The sequence below is a fragment of the Aulonocara stuartgranti genome (genome assembly GCF_965226115.1).
Source record: "Aulonocara stuartgranti genome assembly, chromosome: 23".
NCBI classification, from domain to species: domain Eukaryota; kingdom Metazoa; phylum Chordata; class Actinopteri; order Cichliformes; family Cichlidae; genus Aulonocara; species Aulonocara stuartgranti.
The window spans coordinates 51241290-51256473 of record NC_138958.1 but is presented as its reverse complement, the minus strand read 5'-3'; the positions used below and the strand labels follow the sequence as shown (position 1 = coordinate 51256473).

Below are 15184 nucleotides of genomic sequence, written 5' to 3'. Positions count from 1 at the left end.
CCTAACTCCAAAGAAAACAAAATATACAACCTATAACCATAACCTACCTAACAACACAAACAGGAGAAAACGGGATGTCAAAACAAAAGGCAGCTCTCCCCTACAAGCAGTCTGAACATGAAAACAAAAATGCACATACAAGTCAAAGGTATGCAATCCTGCACAGGTATGGCAATCAAAATGGCCAGAGGGCACAGAAACACAGCTCCACAGGCCTTAAGTAGTGCTCCGCTGATTAACAATTATCTGGACTCTGAGCAGCATCCAATCAGGATAGAGGAGGTGGAGCCTAGACAAAACAAAGAGTTAGTAGGGAGAAGAGACATCCTCCTGGGGGATGTAACACCAAATCTAACTTTTTTTTAGAGACTTACAACTACGAAACTTTGTATCCTCACATACTGATTGCTTCCCCTCTCGTCCACCGGTTTCTCTGCTAGATGATATTTTTAAAGTTGCATTTGATCAGAAACAAATTATTCGTAACATCTATAATAAACTAATCCATCACAGCTCAACCACTCTCAATTATCTAAAATTAAAGTGGGAAAAAGATTTAAATGTTGAAATTTCAGGAGAAGATTGGCTGAAAATGATAAGGATCTATTCATCTTCAATTTGCCAACATCATACTGTTATTCAGTTTAAAATTGTACTTTGACTAAACTGGTCAAAGACTAAACTGTCCAGATTTAGATCAGATCTGGATCCTACCTGTGATAAATGTAAGCAGGCTCCAGCCACCCTTCTACATATGTTTTAGACATGTCCAATGCTTCATCAGTTTTAGCAATTGGATTTCTCTACTTTGTCAAAACATAATCATGATCAATTAACGTGCCTTTCTCTATGGTCGGCTGTGTGACATGTTGAACAAATCCCTTATCTGTAACAAAATTGCAAATGCTTTAAGATTTTAGAACATTATCTTTGAAATCTCCTGTTACAACTGTTTTTTTTGTTTTTTTATGTAGCCAAAAAAAATTTAATTAGCATCTAGTATCTGAATAATTATATTTTCTGATGCCAAACTGTAGTGTACATGCCAATGCCACCATGCTGTTGGCTTTGTATTTCAATTAATGCTGGATTACTACTAGTGCAAGATCCACTTCATGGATTACATTGAAACCTATATCCACTAAGTTTTATAGTTTCTAATGAAGAATCTGCAGACATCCATTTCTCTGTACCAGCAATACTGTTAGGCTGCAAAAGCTGTGTACACATTACCAAATCAGTGTCACCTCAAAACAGTTTAACCCCAGTTCTTGGATTTCTCAGGCCTCCAGAGACGACAATAGTCACTTCACAAAACTTTATTCATCCACAATCACTTATGCAGCTTCTAGAAGGGAGATGTGCATGGCCCCGGCAATTCCTCTGCAAATCTCAACCCTTTGTCCATTACCTGCAGTATTATAGAAGCGACCTCCGCTGTAAACCCTATATGATGTGCCATAAAACTAAAACACCGTATGTGTGTTCGAGCACGTGAGTGCCTGCATGTGCGCGTACGTGTCTCTGTGGACATGACTTCCTGCCAGTCATAAAGTCATCTCCCCTCACCCAAGCTACACCAAACTCCCCTACAAAACATAGTTATCAGGCTACAAACACTGACACCCCCACTCAGGTATCCCTTGGGGAACTTCCACTAAGCTAGGGCTTTGGAGTTGATGTCACACCGCAATGCATTGTGGGAGCGCGGCGCCATTTTCGGGGTCTACGAATCAAAACAAACACACTGTGTTGGAACGACGACTACAAGAAAGATGCTTAAAAGCAGCGCAAAAGAGAATGGACTGTATAGAGACCAATTGCGTCCAGAGGCGAAGCGGCGGTACTTGCAGAAAATAGAGTGCATTGCAAATCTGGACCCATATGAAATACGGCAGTGGAGTAAAGACCCCGACGACTTACCCCCACTGTCCTACCCCGATATCTTCACGTATCTTGTTTGTGGAGTAAGCGCTTACACTGCGAACCAGTTTCGTAATTACAAGTTGCTGGAGGCGCACATCCAATTTACAAACGGCTGGGTGCAAGATTTGGCTATTTTCAAGCCGCCAAAATGTGAGTACGTCGTCATTCAAACCAAGTTAAGTCAGCTGGAGTGCATCGAGTGTAATAGCCATTGTTTACCCCACCACCACAATGTTATACATTAATCAATGAACTGCTAAAATCTTGTTGTCATATTATGTGTCCATAATTGTAAAGTAGATGCAAACTACCACTTTGATAATCGGGCAAGATATTACTTAATACTAATTTGTGTCCAGTCTGTACTCCCAAAGACTGAATGAACCTGCATTACGGCCATAGGTTATTGTAAGCACCACGGGGAAGGTCGAAGCCGCACACTGCACCTGTATGGCCAGAGTAGCGGAGACCTGCACCCATGTCGCTGCGCTTCTGTTTAAAGTGGAGGCAACAGCGCGGATCCGAGGCGCAAAGACTGTCACAGATGAACCAGCCTACTGGGTTTTGCCTGGGAAGACGACCAAGATACAGCCAGAGGGTGGCCATAACATTGACTTTACATCTTCAGCAGCACAAAAAAAAGACTCTTGATGAAAATATAAACAGACCATCTGTGGTGAAAGGCAGAAGAAGCCATCCTTCAAAAAGAAAGATTCCCACTGCTACGCTTGAGGAGTTGTCACCACTGTTAGAAAAAACACAGTAAAGCAGTGGGTTTGTCTGGATTGGAGACACATTACACAGCACACACTGTACAGTCATCCAAATTACCACTGTCTCTGGTGTGTTTGCGCAACACAAGTGCACAGTCCCTAGGCCTTAACGAGCTACAACTGCATTGTGAAAAGTACGTAAACGCAGCCACAGTTACTCAAGAACAGGCAGAAGCTATTGAGGTAAGCACAAGACTACAACACAAGAGCCCAGAATGGTATGTTTGGCGTGCTGGGAGAATCACAGCTTCAATGATGCACGCTGTGTTTGCCACCAGTGTAGAAAAACCCGCCGTAAGTGTCATTAATTGTGTTTGCTACCCTGATAACTCTGTCTATAATGTGCAAACAACTTGGGGACTGGAGCATGAACAGGATGCTCGACACGCCTACACCCAAATAATGTCAGCACGTCACCAAAACCTACAGGTTCGTATGTGGTTTTCTTGTTAACACGGCTTTTCCTGAGGTAGGAGCATCTCCTGTGGGACTAACCATGTGTGCATGTTGTGGGAAGGGGTGCCTGGAAATTAAATGTCCATTTAAATACAGATCTGACAGCATTCAGCAAGCATTGGATGCGCACGACAAAGACTTTTGCCTCGAGATGACAGCAAGTGGACTTAACCTAAAGAGGACACACCCCTTTCACTCACAAGTGCAAACACAAATCTTTGTGGCCAACGCAAAGCACTGTGACCTCGTGGTATGGACACCAAAAGATATGGCAGTTGTACGCATCTTCCCTGATGTGCACTTCTGGGAACCATGTTTAAAGAAAGCACAGGAGTTCTTTCAGAAGGTTTGCCATCCTGAACTAAAACATTTCTCTATGCGAAATGCCGCCCTGAGTGCTCACAAAGGTTTTCTTTCTGGGGTGTAATTTTTTGTCTGAAGTGCATTGTAATGTACATAACTTGAATTCACAGCTGCAGTACTTACCATGTAACAAATGTGAAAGTGTAAAATAAAGACCTAAATGAAGTTGTTGTTATCTTGCTTTTATTTTAACATCATTTTAGTGAAACAAAGACTTCAAAGCGATGACAAACTGTCAATTATAGTATACAGATACAGAAATGGTTACATAACGTAATGACCATGTGTATATACAAATGTCTTTACTACTGTTTTACTACCACACTGGGGCACATGTTCACAAAAACGCAACAAACACCACAATTTTATCAAGAAAGGTAACGTCTTCACCCTCACATGGAAGAAGAGAACGGACTGGCATGGTGGTATGTAGCATTTTGAACTTGTTGCGCAAACTACCAATTACTCGCTCAACATGGATTCTTAGATGTGCAATGGCTCGTGTTTTTTCAATGTCCTTGGCATCTAGTTGACAGAAGCCCCTTGTAAATGCTGGGATCTTAACCTCTGCACACATTATTCCCACTGCATCTCTGATGTCAAAGCCTCTGTCAGCCAAAACTACATCCCCTGGTAACAGCTTGCTAAGTGTGCCACATTGCTCTGTGATGTGTTTATCTGATTTTTTTTTTAAAAGCCGAGAAATGCGCCGTATTTGATAGCTTTCTGCGAGACCTCACACGGAGCACATCTACTGCGGGTGTGGTGCCTGTTATCGGACCGGAGTTAGCAACATCCCCCAAAAACCCGAAGAGGAGAGTCCTGGCCCCTAGCCCTGCCAGTGTAGCAGAAATGATGAGGATGATGATGCAGCAGCAGCCGTTCTTCTCTGCGTGAGTAGCTTAATGTTGTTTGTGTGTGATTTACGTTGAGTAGGCTAACCACGTTATTACATTAATGCATGTAAGGTGAACTAGCAAACACCGTCGTAGTTACATGCGGCTGTCTTCTTGTTTGATGGCAGATACTCCTTTCACCCTGGCCAAAAAGGCTAAAATGACCAAAGAAAAAGTGGAAAACAGGTAAACATGAGAGGTTTTTGGACAAGGTTTGTGTTTTTTCCATTGTTTAAGCACTGCTTCCAGCCAAGAGTTATGCCATAAATCCCTTATAGCTGCAGAAAAGGCTAACATTGTTATCTGTTTACAAAAAAAACAGCTGAACACGAGAGGTTTTTGGACCAAGTTTGTGTTCTCCATTCTTTAAGCACCGGTTTGAGCACAGTTTAAGCACCGGCACAGTTTTAAAAGTACCGGTTTGGCACCGGTATCGGATAAAACCTAAACGATACCCATCCCTAGTCGTCAGGTCCTGTGCGGACCAACTGTGTGGGGTGATGGAGCACCTCTTCAACCTGAGAATGAGGCTAGGGAGAGTCCCATAGCTCTGGAAAACCTCCTGTGTTGTACCAGTGCCAAAGACTTCACGCCCCAAGGACCTCAACAGCTACAGGCCGGTGGCTCTGACATCCCACCTAATGAAGACCCTGGAGTGGTTGGTCCTGGCTCAGCTTCGGCACCTGGTGAGCTCGTCACTGGACCCATTTCAGTTTGCCTGGCATTGGAGTGGATGATGCCGTCATTCACCTCCTACATCGTTCCCTCGCTCACCTGGAGACCGCTGGAAGCACTATGAGAATCATGTTCTTTGATTTCTCCAGTGCCTTCAACACTATTCTTCCCACGGTCCTGAAGGACAAGCTGGAGAACTCTGGAGTGGAACGTCGCCTCACTACCTGATTTTGGACTACCTCACCGACCGACCACAGTATGTGAGGACTCAGGGCTGTGTGTCGGACAGGGTCGTCTGCAGTACGGGGGCCCCACAGGCAACGGTTCTGGCTTCGTTCTTCACCAACTACACTGCAGACTTCTCCCACAACTCCACCCAGTGCTTCCTGCAGAAGTTCTCTGATGACTCTGCAATAGTCGGCCTCATCACTGACAGGGACGACAAGGAGTACAGAGGACTGACCCAAGACTTTGTGGACTGGTGCCAGCTGAACTCCGTCCAGATCAACACCAGTAAAACCAAGTAGCTGGTGGTAGACTTCCGCAGGCACAAACATCCATCACTGCAACCACTGAACATCCAAGGTATGGACATTGAAGCTGTGGATAGCTACAGGTACCTTGGTGTTCATCTGAACAACAAACTGGACTGGACTCATAACTCAGACGCCCTCTACAGGAAAGGGCAGAGCTGTACCTGCTGCGGAGACTCAGGTCGTTTGGAGTGGAGGGCCCACTCCTGAAGACCTTCTATGACTCTGTGGTGGCCTCAGCTATCTTTTATGGTGTGGTCTGCTGGGGTGGCAACATCTCTGCTGGGGACAGGAAGAGACTGAACAGGCTGATCAGAAGGGCCAGCTCTGTTCTAGGATGCCCTCTGGACCCAGTGGAGGTGGTGAGTGACAGGAGAATGGTGGCTAAGCTGTCATCTCTGATGGACAACATCTCCCACCCCATGCAGGAGACTGTGACAGCACTGAGCAGCTCCTTCAGTGGCAGGCTGTGGCATCCACAGTGTGGGACGGAGAGATTTCGCAGGTCTTTCCTCCCCACTGCTGTCAGACTCCACAACAAAGACTCCAACTGATCAAACACACACATCCACACATGTGCAATAAGACTTTTCTGACAAAGTTGTATACAGCATTTGTATTCTATTTTTATCCTGTTGTATATTTTATTCTACTGTATACAACACAGAAGAGCTACCTCGTCAGGCCAGGACTCTGCAGTCTATTTACACCTACAGGCCAGTGGACACTCTTTCAAGGATGAGGATGTAACATCTTGGACAGGGAGGTACGCTGGTTTGAGCTCTGAGTCAAGGACGCCATTTACGTGAAAAGGGAAATGCCATCTCTGAATCGTTTCTCCCACAAAACGCCACGTCCAGGTGAACAGAATCAACTTTTGGAGATTCACAGGTATATACACGTGTGCTCACAGACACAAACTGCACCTTTTTTGGCTCCTATCTCGAAGCACTCTGTACGCTGTCGATCTTACGTGCTGCGCAATAATATTCAATATTTAGTATTTACTGGTATATTCACACTTATATTGCTCTCTCTTTTTTTGCTTGTTTTCTCTTTTTTTCTTGCTTGTTTTCTCTTTTTTCTTTCTCAACAGGTGATTGATATATGTATTTTTTGTCTGTTTGTTTTGTGTTTTTTGCCCTTTATCACTGTTCCCCGTTGTTTTTCTTTCCCTACCTCTTTCTTTCTCCCTTTTCTTTCCCCCAGTGAAAAATAAACAATAAAAGCAAAGGTGAATCAAATAGACTCAATACAGCAAGGCCAGGATGGTCCATTTGGTAAAGTAAATCCGTTGGGCATCTTTGCGTTTAAACAATGATTCTGGTGGCAAAAAAAACCTAACGGGACAGGCAGGGGGAAAAAAAAAGAAAAAAAAAAAGAAATAAAAATATGAGGCTATGTTGTATGAAAAGCTGCAGGAACATCTGTTGAGGGATGGAATGTGTCTGTTGGATCTTCATATTGCAGTTAGTCGCTAGTGATGTGTCGGTCACGAACGAAATGGCTCTTAGAGCCGGATCTTTGACGTGAACGACGCGAGCCAGCTCCTTATCGCAAGCCGTGGGGCTACACAAGCCAGTAGGTACCAATGACCGGATTTGGTGTGTGGTAGTAACAGGTAAATGAATATTGTTTTTAAATTATTTGAATATATATGAGTGCTTGTGTATAAATACACAAACAATACACATATGCTTTCAATTGTGTAATTTAAGTGATCTAGGTAGCTCTGTTTTGAAGTTCAGTTAACGCTAGAAATATGTTTTGGAGTTTGTTCGTGTTTTGGAATTTGTACATGCTTTGTCTCTAGGGGCCACCGCATATATTTATATATAAACATAAATAAAACCACTTTTTTTTTTACATTAGTAATTCCTTTTGTGTATAATTTTATATTATTGTTAATAATAAATTAATTAAAGCAACAAAACAACCTGAAGAGCTGGTTCGGAGCCGAAAGAGCCGGCTCTCTAAAAAGAGCCGGAAATCCCATCACTATTAGTCTATTAAACTTTTCTGCGAACGTTCGCATTATTCACAGACTAATTAAAGCGGTGCATCATCTGAAAAATGGGGCAAGTGACATTTATCCTCCTTCTCTAAATAAGATAGCCCACAATCTAATGACTGTTATTAAACCAGCCATCCCCAACAGAAAGACACAGACTATGATTGAGGGAAACGCGAGAAACTGGGCTCATACAGCCATTTTGATCCTTCGGGATCACTATACTGAGAGCATAGAGAAGGAAATAAAAGCACTTTCTGAGTTCCCTAAACAGGACTGGGGGGGGGGGCCCATTCGAAATAGCAACGTCCTGGGCCAAGAGGAACCTGGGCCGTCGCCTGCAACCCGAATCCCTGGAGCAGGCCCGAGCGGAGATTGTGGTGAAGCTGGCTGATCTCAGGGCAGCCACTGGAACAGTGGAGGAGAATACTGCCAGCGAACCTGCGCGACAGCCACAGGGGAACGGGGAGATGAGGCAACTGGACGCTATTGAACCCCTTACTGAGGTAATACAACAAACTGTTCTACACACACAACCCGCCCCACCTCAGACCGAGGCCAGCCGGAGGATAACAGTTTCTGCACAGGTCCATGACCCACCTGCAACGAGCACCACATCTAAAACAACAACTGCAACAATGACAGATCACATCATTGGAGATTGGTCACCCTTTTCTGAGAGGGAGCAGGAAAAAGAGAGCGACTCGAGACTTACCTCCCCTCTGGAGACTACACAAACGGCAGAACCCAATCCGGCGGCACCGAGGGACCAGAGGGTGAAGAGAATCCTCATCGCACTCCAAGAGACTCCAATCCAGGAGATACCACCTTCTCCCTCCATCCACCCACCACAATCTGTGGAGGAGATGAACACTGAGGGGCTTGACCTCACACAGGGGGAATCCACCCCCAAAAAGACAAAGCGGGTTAACACAGTAACAGTGGCTAAACCACAACCAGCGACTTATCTGGGCCCGCCTCGCAGCAGCTTAGACAGACTAAACTCCAAATAAGAGCAGCAGAGGAATAGTCTTCTTCATCGTCTTCTCCTCCTTCACCAGCCTCATCAGAACAGCAGGTGCGGACCCCGACGAGACATCCTAACACTCGCAGAAAGCTGAAGGACTGGCACCTACATGTTAAGGAGCCCTGGATCATCATCATCGACGATTCCAATGTCAGCAGACTTCCTCCTTTTGCAGCTGACAGCCTACAAATTGGCAGCTTCCCAGGAGCCAAATGGTGGCATGCGGAGAACCTACTGGAGAGAGCGACCGCTGACACATCGGTGACAAAATTAGTCCTATCCTTTGGGATTGACAACAGGTCCCAAAGAGAAGAATGTGCCAGTAATGGAGCTGAAAAGGGCACTGAGAGCAGCTCGTGAAAAGTTCCCTGAGGCTGACATTTATGTGCCTGAAATTAACTTTTCTTCTGCCCTTCCTCAGGTAGAACAGGACACATTATTGCACCTGAACACTTTTATTGCAGGTTTAAAGGACCACATTCCGGCCCTCACTCCAGATGTGTTCACCACAGAAGGTGATGACCTTCATTGGTCACATGGAACTGCAGAAACAATGTTATAGCATTGGGAAATGTATGTAAATGGGGAATCCCCATAAGCCCTGTACAACAGGAGGGGATTAGTGATAAGAATGTGATTGATGGTGTGATGAACTTATCTAAAGTGTTTCAACCTTCCATCGCTCAGAGGACCCTATTAAATAGAGGCCTTACTTTTATACCCACAAAAGGTTACAACAGAAATTTCTATTAGTCTCATCATTCATCACAAAGATGCTGTTGGCTGTGACACATGTGATGCAGCTGGCCTCGTGTTTGAGATTGGCATGCCAGTGGCCGTTTTCAGTTCATGCCTTGATGACCTGATACTTCAGGAAACTAAAAAAACAAAAAAACAAAAAAAAACTTTATAGATGCAGCAGTATCCTGTTAGCAGCATTTCTGTGAGGGTAGGACACGCTGATGTTGACAGAGTGGTACAGTGTTTGTGGATGTTGGCATGAATGTTACAGCTACACTTGATAAGAGATCTGTCAACCTTGGAAGTGATAATGCTGGCATAGGAGTTGGAGCAGAGGATAGAAGTTCCATTAGTAAGAGTGTGAAAGGATCATTTCACCAGGCTGATGATGGATTTAAATATGGAGGAGTTCAGTGTATGGCTGTAGGTTTGGCTAGCCTCTCAAAACATACATTTGATAGCGTCTTTTCAAGGGAGACAAAACGATCTGGATAGAGCTGTAGTTTTAGGTGACCATTTATACGGCGATTTGAGAGACCGCAACATGATCAGCAACTCATCCAGTCTGTTGTGTGTGCCTCATTTACCTATAAGTTCCTGTGTAGATGGGCAGAAGTTTTGTCAGCTGTACACACCATTCTTCATAAGTTCACCATCAACCATATCGACACTAGCCTACAGACATGTATTATACATGGCACAAAAGATGTGTGCCATGTATTGTGACATTGTGTAGCAGCACATGTGCAGTCATTTCTCAGAATGGATACTGTCCATTCTGACATTACTACTCGACTCTCATGCATGCAGTTCTGTGGCTATGGCCAGTGGACATGGAAGTGTTGTTTTGTATTTCAGTTCTCTTGAAGATGTGTTCAGTCACACCTGCCACCTGGCAAATGGACTGAGTCAGAAGCAAAAGCCTTTTTAATTAGCTTTTGAAAGTGTGAGACCCAGAGTGGGAAAATGAGTCGGTATCAGCCTATGTTGGACATTCTACTACGGACACAGGGGAGGACGAGCTAAATGCTAAAGAGAAACATTACACCATGATTTTAATGAAACATGCAAAGGTGACACGGGGACTGGCAGAACTCTTGTGAGTGATGTACTTGAGTATTTAGCAAGTGCAAGTGACTTGTGTCCAAATTTATTTGATGATAATATTAGATCATAATGTTGTATTACGTCTATTGGATATGCAACACTGTGGCCATATATGGTGGTGGGAAGATTAAGATTTTCTAGTTCCTGCTCATTTTATTTTCTCTTTTACAAACCAACATCCCTTTTACCACTCTTGTTCACAGCTAAAATCCCAGCCAGAAAATACCCCTGACATGAATTCTCAACCTGACATTACGGTGCACTTACAATTTGCAGCTTAGAAAAGGAAATCCAGATAATGTTTGATCAATGGCACAAGTACGGTATAATTTAGGATGTAATGGCACTCAAAGATAGTTTACGTATTGTTAATATTTGTCTGCTATATAATGAATTGAGGACCAGCAAAGCATTCGATCTGCAGCAGGTAGCCAAAAGACTGGTAACAAGTCTTTCAACTAAAACACCTTAACTTCAGCAAGGCTCCAAAAATGTATAGCAACAATTTTGCAGGTTTTACATCTTCAAGAAAATAAAGCAGACCAACTATCAGGCCTTCTGGGTCATGACATTCGTTTGCACAGGCAGTATTACCGCTTGCTTCAGGAAACCCTTCAGCTTGCTTTTGGCAGTGGAGAATGGAACTCTTTCACATTATAAAGGCCAAACACTTTAAACACCAAAAATTGAAATTAGCGCCGAGTGTAAATTTTATTAAGATGCTCTGAAACATAATTAAAAGTTTAGAATTTAAGATTTTTTTTAATTATAAATTCTCTGGCTGTGTTTTGTTTTCTTTTAACTTTTAGAAAAGTTTGATCTGCAAGTTTCAGATTCCTCAAGGGATGAGAGTGAGTCTCCTTATTCAGGTATGGAGGCAACAAAAACAAGGGAATGAGACTGATCAGGATAAAGACAGGGGGCCAGGGACGTCTTCACATCATCCGCTTCACATTGAACACATTTGGAAGCAAAGTTCTTACTTTAAAGTTTGCTCGTAGCAAGCACTCAGTGGTAGAGATGTTGTGCATTTTTTGTTGTTGCAAGTTTCTGTGCATACATGTATCCATGCTAACTCCTGAAACAACACGGTAATAAAAGCAGCAGAACATTTAAATTGTTCTATGGCACAACAAGTTGGACAGAGTTGTCATTTCTTGAAGATAAATAGAGACCGGAATTATCATTGTTAGATTGGGTAGTAAAAGATGGCTTTTAACATTGTGACACAGGATTTAAAGAAGATTGATATGCAGCTTAAGGGGGAGGACACTTGTTTTTCCCCTTTTATTTGCATGCGCAAAAGGTTTTTGTCACTCGTGCGCTTTTGCGTAAACTTTCATAGCGACGACAGCGTCTGTGTTCATACAGCATTTTGAGAGAACTTGCGACCAAAGGAGCTTTGTAAGTACAAAATGGCAAAGAGGAAAACTTACTTCTCACTGGAAGAAGTCCTCGAACAATGCACTCGGCGTGACAGTGATCAGTCGGAGGAAGATATTTCCGAAGAAGACAGTGATGTTTCCTTTGTTGACTCGGTAGCAGAGGATATTTTTTTGGATGGAGGAGACGCTACTCTCGACATGTAAGTGTTTATTATATCATACAATGATATTACTGTTTGTATGTGTGCCTTTGTGTGTGTGTGCGCCTTTGTGTGTGTGCGCGCCTGCTCCTCTGTGTGTTTGATGCGTTTTTACTAACTCCTGCTGTGTTTATATTGTTTGTTTGTGTGTGTGCATCTTTGTGTTTTGATTGTGTTCTTACTAACTCACGTCGTGTGTCTTTATATAATGTGTGTATATATATATATTGTGTGTGTTTTGAGGTGTTCCTGCTAACTTATATCGTTGTTGTTTTTTTGTATATCACAGACAATCATCAGAATCAGATGAACTATGGGAGCCAGCCAGTAAAAAGACAAGTACAGAGGAACACGATGACAGCATTTCGTCAGAAGAGGAGCCACATCCTTCCACTTTCCAAAGAGTTTCTGGAAGCAGAAGGCCAAGAGGGAGGGGGAGAGGAAGAGGAAGAGGAAGAGGGAGAACTGGCAGCAGTCAAGCTGAGATGCCAGCCAGTACATCTGAAGAGGGATGGAATGATACAGATGCTCCAGACATAATACCACCACAGCCCACCTTCAGGCCCATCAAATCACCAGGACCTCAGATCATACCTACAGCTTCATACACACTTTTACAGCTTTTTCAACTTTATTTCACAAACTCCATGTTGCTGACAATAATTAAAAACACAAATGACTTTGGATCAACATGCCACAAGCCCTCTAACCCATGGATTGACTTGACTTTACAGGACATGTATGCTTTTATGGCCATGGTGATTTATATGGGTCTGGTCAAACTCCCTGCAATCACTGATTACTGGCGAGGTAGTAAACTGTACAGCCTTCCATTCCCTAAAAAAATAATGTCTGGTAAGAAGTTTCAAAGGATCTGCCGCTCCCTTCACCTAAGCAGTTTGGAGGACAATGCTGCTAATGAGCAGAGAAGAGGTACGGCAGATTTTGACCGTCTCTGCAAAATAAAACCATTATACACGGAGATGAGGGAGGTCTGTAAAATAAACTATAACCCTGGCCAAGAAATTTCCATTGACGAGCGAATGGTTGCCTCCAAAGCACGTATTGGAATAAAGCAATACATGAAAAATAAGCCTGTTCGCTGGGGATACAAACTTTTTGTTTTGGCAGATTCGAGCAACGGATATACATGGGACTTTTTCGTGTATGAAGGGAAGCTGCAGGGAAACAGTGGCAAGGGACTAAGTTATGAATCCGTGATGGAGCTTATCGATACACGGTTGCTTGGCACAGGATACAAACTTTTTGTAGATAATTTTTATAGTAGTCCCTCCCTTTTCTGTGACCTCCTTCAGAAGAGGATCTGGGCATGTGGAACAATACGAACAAATAGAATTGGATTTCCAAAAACCAAAAAAAATTGCCTGGACTCTAAATCTCCCCGTGGCAGCATAAGATGGATCCGAAAGGACTCCCTTCTCTTCGTTCAGTGGCGAGACACAAGGGATGTGTTCCTGTGCTCAACCCTCCACACAGCCCATGCTGGGGACACTGTTCAAAGGAGAGTTAGAGATGCAGATGGACACTGGGTGCTGAAAGACATCTCTGTTCCACCAGCAGTGAAGGAGTATAATCGGTATGTATTTTATATTCAACAATCTATATAACTATTATGTTATTTATTTTGTTTTTTGGAAATCCAATTTTGTTTGTTCTTGTTATTCAATTCTGTTTGTTCTTGTTTTTTCTGTCAATGCAGGTGCATGGGTGGGGTGGACCACTCCGATGCCTTGATAAACTACTATAAAGTCATCCACAAGACTCAGAGGTGGTATAAGACATTTTTTTATCATTTTCTGGACATTGCTGTTGTGAATGCCTTCCTGCTTCACAAGAGCATCACAAAGGGTAAAGGAGAGGTACCCATGCACCAAAAGGCTTTTCGGGAGACACTTATTGAGGAGCTGGCAGCGGCAGCTGGCAGCCTTGCTCCATCGCCCGCACCATCACCCTCTCCAAACAGAGCACATCACAAGCCTGTGCATATCAGTGGACACAGCACCACAGGTCGTCTGAGGTGCAGACACTGCCAGGCAAAGACACCAGTAAAGTGCTCCTCCTGTGATGTGCCTTTGTGCTTTTTGCCAAGTCGAGATTGTTATAAAGACTGGCATGATGCCAATGATCTCTAAAAAATATAATTGTAAAAATACATTTGTGTGAAAAACTATATATATATTTATACACCCACAGATGCATATACATAATGTGTATATATAGTGAGTTTTAATGCCATAATACTTTTTTTTCCCTTTACATTTGTTTCGAAATTGAAAAAAAAAACACTGTATAATGTTTATGCTCCTGTAATTTTGTAAAGTATTGACAATAAATCTGGATGTAAGAATAGCTCTGAGTGTAACCTTTAATTAGAGACCAAAATTAGGACTGTACATAAAAGCATTCAAGAATTACAGCCTTTTATGTGTTGATTGTTACAAAGGGCCATTTGGAGTCTCCAAGTGGCCTTTTTTGGGTAGCGCCTATACATAGACCTAAATAAACTTGCATAGAACACTCATTTTCTAAGATATTGTTATCAAATTTGAATTGTGGCTTGGTAAGGCTTCATGCTTTGATCCTGTTGTGTTTTCCAGCTAATACCTCACAAGGTAGGCATCTGCATGCATTCCTTACAAAAAAAAAACTTGGGCGGATTTTTTTTCTCTCTTTTTTAGTGTGTTCAAAGTTCTATTACTCAATAGCAGTATGACATAAAGTGATTCTGACACCTCAGGAACAAACTACAGATTGTCTCCTTTCAAAAGAGACCAAAACCATGCATATACTCCAAATGGTTCAAGAGCAGCATGCAATTTATTTTGGATATGCCTTTTTCACAAATTTTAGGCAAAATTTGTAGGACTGCTAAGGGGTTAACCGCCAAGAAATTATTATTATCTTTTTTTTTTTTAAGAATGCTGCTACTGCTCGCTTGTTGGCCATCATTAGTGATGGGATTTCCGGCTCTTTTTAGAGATCCGGCTCTTTCGGTTTGGCTCACTAAAAAGAGCCGGCTCTTTCGGCTCCGAACCAGCTCTTCAGGTTGTTTTGTTGCTTTAATTAATTT

The 15184-nt window shown here is 43.0% G+C and overlaps 1 long non-coding RNA gene across 2 annotated transcripts in view; it reads left to right on the top strand.

The window, feature by feature from the left end:
- Positions 1-14633, top strand: part of LOC309700347 — a 227684-nt gene extending 213051 nt beyond the window's left edge. The window contains exons 1-3 of one of the 2 annotated variants that reach the window (XR_014274638.1): positions 11752-12093; positions 12383-13690; positions 13814-14633. This is a non-coding gene — a long non-coding RNA (uncharacterized lncRNA). Of the gene's footprint in view, positions 1-11751; positions 12094-12382; positions 13691-13813 lie in introns of those variants that run through there. The other variant, XR_014274637.1, reaches the window with a different exon arrangement.
- The last annotated feature ends 551 nt before the right edge of the window (positions 14634-15184 follow it).